The 6,133-nt window shown below is 40.6% G+C and overlaps 1 pseudogene; it reads right to left on the reverse strand.

Annotated features, from left to right (window-relative positions):
- Nucleotides 1–324: 324 nt before the first annotated feature.
- LOC101274216 (3-hydroxyisobutyrate dehydrogenase, mitochondrial-like) lies at nt 325–4,653 on the reverse strand (annotated as a pseudogene).
- Between the last annotated feature and the right edge of the window lie 1,480 nt (nt 4,654–6,133).

Consider the following 6,133-nt stretch of genomic DNA (forward strand, 5'->3'; position numbering starts at 1 on the left):
GCACTTTAAAATGGGTGAAAAATCCCAGGATTTACTGTGACCTAGACCAGAGGTCCCTAACCTTTTTGGAACCAGGGACCAGTTTCCTGGAAGCAAATTTTTCCAGGGAGTGGGGGCAGGTGTGTGAGGTTCAGGCGGTAATGTGAGCCATAGGGAGCGGCAGATGAAGCTTAGCTGGCTTGCTTGTGACTCACCTCCTGCTGTGCAGCCCGGTTCCTAAGAGGCTGCGGGCTGGTACCCGTCCGAGGCCAAGGGGTTGGGGACCCCTGACCTAGACACTCAAAAGCAGACAGTTGACCTTTGATTAAGCCCATAAGCCCGTAAGGGGCTCCAAGACACAATTTGGTTTCAACAGTGTTCACAGCCAGAGGGCAAACTCAGAATGTCTCCTCCTCTCGCAGAAACTGGAACACGGATGAGAAGTCTTTTTTTGAGTAGTCCTTCACGCACATCATCCCTGTAGATCTGATGGGCTTGACTGCCCAGAAGGATTGGGCTCTTCGTGCTGATAGCAGAGCCTCATGCTAATCCCAGATCCTTAGCCATGAGTGTTGCTCCGAATCCGCTCTGATAGTAATTAGCTGAGGGAACGCCATCCATCACCCCAGGTACAGGATTATAAGTGTCACGTGACCAACATCATCCTGAGCTCGTATTTAGGATTTTAGCCAAGAGTTTTGGGTCAAGCCCTAACCTGAGTCCCAGATTCATAGCTTCAGCAGTTCCAATCCTACTAATAGCTAACAGCAAGTTTTTGCAGATCTTCCAAGCCTGGCCAGTCCCAACAGCTCCACGATGCACCACATGGGAGCCCATGCACCACAGCAGCTCAAACTGAGCCGTTCCCACACCACCAGAAACAGGGGCATCCGTGAAAACTGCTCCCATTTTCTCAGCTTCTTTGACCAATTCTCTCAAAACCACAGGATCAACAGTACTGGAATCTATTAATAGTGAGTCTTCCTTCACTTTTTTGTGAATTCCATTTGCTCCAGAATAAGCTTCTAGCGCAGTGATGCACTGTAATAATTCCGTCAGCTTTTTCGGCTACATCTGCTGCGGAAGACACTACCGGGTTCACCTGCATCTAGAAGCTCTTTGCACGCATCAGGGAACACATCATCAATAATGAGTGGCTAGCCATGTTTCATGAGATCTTTTGCCATTGGATTCCCCACGTTGCCTACTCCAATGAATCCAACTGGAGTCTTAGAAGCTATTGACCTAGAACACAACGCTGCAAGGCTGGCCACCTCCGGCTGCTGCGGACGACTCCTGTATCAGAGGCCGGAGGTGGCTCCACGGAGACGGGAGGAGGCTGCCACGCTGCCCCCGCCCCTCCTTCCCACGGTGACCTCCTCGACTCCCGGCTCACCCACTGGCTGCTATAGGGTGCGTAGTGCGGAGGGCCGGCTCGGCTGTGGCGATTCTTAATACCTCTTTGTTACTGGGTTACACATACAATTTCACCTAGTGAGCGATTTAACAGAAGGAATTTTTTTCTACGGCATTTTTGTGGCACGGCAGATAGAAGTGAGGTCACTATTTCTTTGAAAAACTGAATTAAAAATTTATAAAAAGTCATGATTCATTCTACAAACATGCTGAGTCAAAGAAACATGAAAATTGATGCAATGGAGGAAGAGTGCTAGACTTCCCTGATGCTCAACTGGGACCTTTCTTCTGGTGTCAGAACATGGTTGTGTAACTCCTTTAATCCCAGCAGATTTTCCAAAAGTTCCAGAATCTTCAGATTTTGGTAGCCCGTTTACTGCCTTTGCCCCCCCCCCCATGCCAAACCCTCACCCCACCCCGCACACATTTATTTTTTACCAGTTGTCCTCCAGGGTGTTTTTCTTTGTATAGTTACTGCAGCAGTTTGTTAGACTACTGACACCCAGTGCAAATGCCCCTCCCCCCCCGTTTCCTCACCCTGTGTAGTTTTGTTCCACCTTGACCTGGGCTTCGTCACGTGACTTGCTTTGGCCCAATGGCATATCAAGAGCTGAAGCTTGGAGAGTACTTGTGCTTTAGGGCTCGTCCTCATGGAAACCTGACATGTTAGGAAGCCTGGCTAACCTAGTGGAGACTAGGCACAGGCCACAGCCAGCACCAATGGCCAGACATGTGAAAGCAACCAGCCCCAGTCCAGCAACCAGATGATGGCAGCCTTAGTAGTCACCTCAGGTGAAAGCAAGATAGATCCACCCAGGAGATCTCAGCCCATTCTGCTGATTCACAAATTGTGAGGAGATAAAGTGCCTGCTGTTTTCAACCACCAAGCTTAGGAGTAGTTCATCACACAGGAAGAGATATAACTGTCTTCACTGTTAGATTATCTTCCCACTTTATACCATGTTTCCTCTCAAAGGACTGTTCCTTTATCCAAGATTCTAGAAAAGAAATAACAACTGATGAGGCTGATAGAGGCTTAACATTTTTTAAAAGTTTTATAAACTTTTAAAATAACTATGTTAATAAAATCAATATTTATTTTATCACAAAATTATTTTCTTCAGTTGCCTTAAGAAGTAATGCAGAATTGTACTAAGTTTATAAATTTGGAGGCTCTAAAAATGTGTTATTCCTTGGATTCAAGTCCTAGTGTACTTTATGTGGGCATTCACGTTTGCAAAATGATTCCAGGAAATTTGCGATTTCATTTTACAACTTTGGCCTAAGGAGTCTTATGATATTTTACCTGAGAAAAATAATACATTAATTCCACTTTCAGCTATTAAACCCATGGTTTCCTGTATTTTCTAAATTCCCTATCAGTAAAGAAGACTATGTATAGCGTACAAGGCTGTCATGATTAGGAGGAAGGTAGTACAGAAAGAACCCGTCAAATTAGGCATTGTCCAGTCATGTCAGTGTACTAACGTGGGGAGCCACAGGCAGCTTGAAGCCTGGAAAAAAGACAGATACAATGTAATGATTATCCTAAGGATCGGGATAATGATTCCTATGATTTTGTTTTAAATAAGAATGGCAGAGGATTCTGGGGAAATGATGGTGGCTACAGAGAAGATTTTTATCCCTGAATATGCCACCCCTCCCCTAAATACACAATCCCCCCACCCCCAAAAAAGAAAGAAAAGCATCTAGGATAGCAAGACCAAAAACCCACAGACAACATCTTCAACAAGGTATCCACATGAACTGCAACATACAGCCAGGTAGGAACAAATCAACAACAGGAAAAAGACCTACATAATCCCCTAGGCTGAAATGACATTAAATCTTAATTTGGCCATTGTAGTGTATTCTCCAGTCCTACTTGCTTTGTCTATAACTATCATAAAAAGGTGTGAGGAGATCTGCCAATAGTAATGCCAGGATTCAAAATGAGTTCTCTGTAGCTTGCTTCCTTCAGGATCTTCTGCCCTCAGACCCATGTATTAACTTAATGCCTCAGATTATTGTATATGTCACCTCTTTCCAACTAGAAGACAAGCTCCTTTAAGGGCAATGACTAGTCTCATCAACATCGAATTTACCCCAACACCAGTGCTTTCAAAATGTGTGTTGCTTAGTATATGTTTGAAGTTATAGAAACAATTCTATTCTAACTAACTAATAATGATCCCAAGGTGTGTGGGAGGAAGACGAGGGAAGGACTCTCTCTCTCTTTCAGGAGAGCCAGAGGTTACTATGGCTCAAGGGCTCACTGAGATTGAAAAACTCACTGAGAACAGCGGCAGAAACCGGGAATGAACATTGCAGGTTCCACCTTGCAGCTGAGTGCAAGAACTTTGAAATGTTCTGAGGATGCCAAGTGTTCTGGGGTCTGTGAAACCTTGACACCTATCAAACCAAAGCACCATTCCAGAACTAATCCCCATACTCAACAAAGACAGGAAAGAGGAGGTCTGGGTAAATGGGAATAGGAGGGCCGAGGAGGAAGAGTTTAGAAATTTTAAGGTCATTTTTTAAATTATGTCGTGAAAATAATAGAAGATAGTGAGCCCTGGAGTTCTGAAGCTAGAAATTATCTTCTGATCTATGTTTCCCTCCTAAAGTGGAAACTTATTTCATTTAAAAATGAGTGACAGAAGAGTATTCTATTCACATCCTGTAGAAAATCAGTGAGAAGAAAAAGAAAAAAGAAGGGTGAAAAGAAAGTTCCAGCAAATCCTGAAAGCGTGACAGAAAGACACGTCCACAGAACAAATGAAATTTATTGCCTGATATTGCGGAAAAAGTAAAAGAAATTTTAAAAGGAATAGAAACTGGTTTTAAGAAAAACATAAAAGAAATAAGAGAAATTCAGAAATGAAGTGATTGGAGAATAAGAAGTTTTGAAAAGGTGAAAGAATTCAGTAAGTAATTTGTTTTAAAAAAAAAAAATCATGTCTCGAAAGAAGGTTAAACTAGAAGGAACACAAGTTTGAATAAACACAGTGGATAATGTCTCCTTGGAGAAATAGCTGATTTCAAATACAGCATGAGAAATGAACAAGATGTTCCTGTTACGTCTTGTCATACAAGAGAGCTGGGAAGACTTCAAAGACTACTGTGGTTGTGTGGAAAGGACTTAGGAGCCAACTTGAACAGGATCCGTGAACCTAAGAGGGGACAATCTCTGCATCGATATTTATAACAACCTCACTTGAAAACAACAACAAAGAAAGAAAATACCTCATTCGTCATCTTCGGAAGCTACTTTGGAGTCAATCTCTCTCTCTTTTTTTATTCTTTTTTTGTAAAACTGGTAAATAAAATAAAAGAAGCATTTATTTTTCCTTTCCTAATTAAACTGTAACTCAGGGCAACCAAATAGTTGATGAAATAATATTCTAGCTAGTAAATGAATAATAATCTAATTAGTAGAATATCACTATTTGGTACCCTTAATAAATTAATGGATCTAGGCATTGATCATTAATGGCTGCAACATCACAGTAAGTTTATAGTTCCTTTTGGAATTAATCAATATTATCTATGAAGTAAACTTGCCAAAAAAATCACACCTGAATTATGTCAGTGCTCTAGATCTATCTACCAACTGACAGTAAATACATGGGCCAAAGGAGCATAATAAGTATATAAATATAAAGGGGATGCAATCAGCATAATCCAGACAGTTGGGAACACTACTGGATGAACGCTTTGAATTCAATGACAAATACTTGCAAGAAAAAGGAGCAAATTGAGTTCTTTTAAACCTATACTTTAAAAGAAAGTGTGTTTGGATCGGCAATCAAATAAATAATGGTTATTAAAATAAAAATACATTTATAGGACAATCAAGGAAACATGAACTGACTGGCTACTTGTTGCTACTAAGGAATTATTATTATTTGGGGATGCGTGATAATGACATATTTGAGCTTAAAAAGGACAGTTCTTGCATTTTAGAAATATGTATACTGACGTTTTCACTGAGAAAAAAAGAAATCTGGAATTTGCTTTAAAATTGCTGGGGATTATGGTGGTAGTAGTAAGAGAGGGTATAGAGAAAATATATTGGCCTGCAATTGATATTTGATGAGAACAATTGATGAAAGTTTCTACTTCTTTCTTTTTACTTCTGTAGATGTTTGAAATTTTCCATACTAAAACATGTTTTATAAATGTAGATGGCTTGCAATTTGCTCTTCTGAGCTCTCAGAAGGCAAAAAGCCATTCTTAAATTAGGAGCTTTCTTCTCTAGCCAAGAATTCTAATGATAATTTTGTCCCAACTGGCCAGAGCACTCAGATTTCTCTGAGATCTGTTGGTGAAAAAAAAAAAAAAATCAGCACAAACAATAAAGAGGCTCTTTAGTCTTAGAAGAAAACAACGAAGAGTAAAGGCTGGTGCTAGGTCTAGGGCAATAGTGTAATATCAGTATAAGACAAAATATTAGTTTCTTCCAAAATCCACTTGTTACTACTGTGTATACTTTTGCAGCAAAATATCTTTTCTACATTGTCAGCATTAAAGTACATTTACTATTTAGGTAGCATTTACATTATCATATACTCAAAGCCTAGAAATAATCCCCTAGGCTGAAATGACATTAAATCTTATTTTGGCCATTGTAGTGTATTCTCCAGTCCTACTTGCTTTGTCTATAACTGTCATAAAAAGGTGTGAGGAGATCTGCCAATATTAATGCCAGGATTCAAAATGAGTTCTCTGTAGCTTG

Source organism: Orcinus orca, chromosome 17, assembly GCF_937001465.1.
Source record: "Orcinus orca chromosome 17, mOrcOrc1.1, whole genome shotgun sequence".
NCBI classification, from domain to species: Eukaryota; Metazoa; Chordata; class Mammalia; order Artiodactyla; family Delphinidae; genus Orcinus; species Orcinus orca.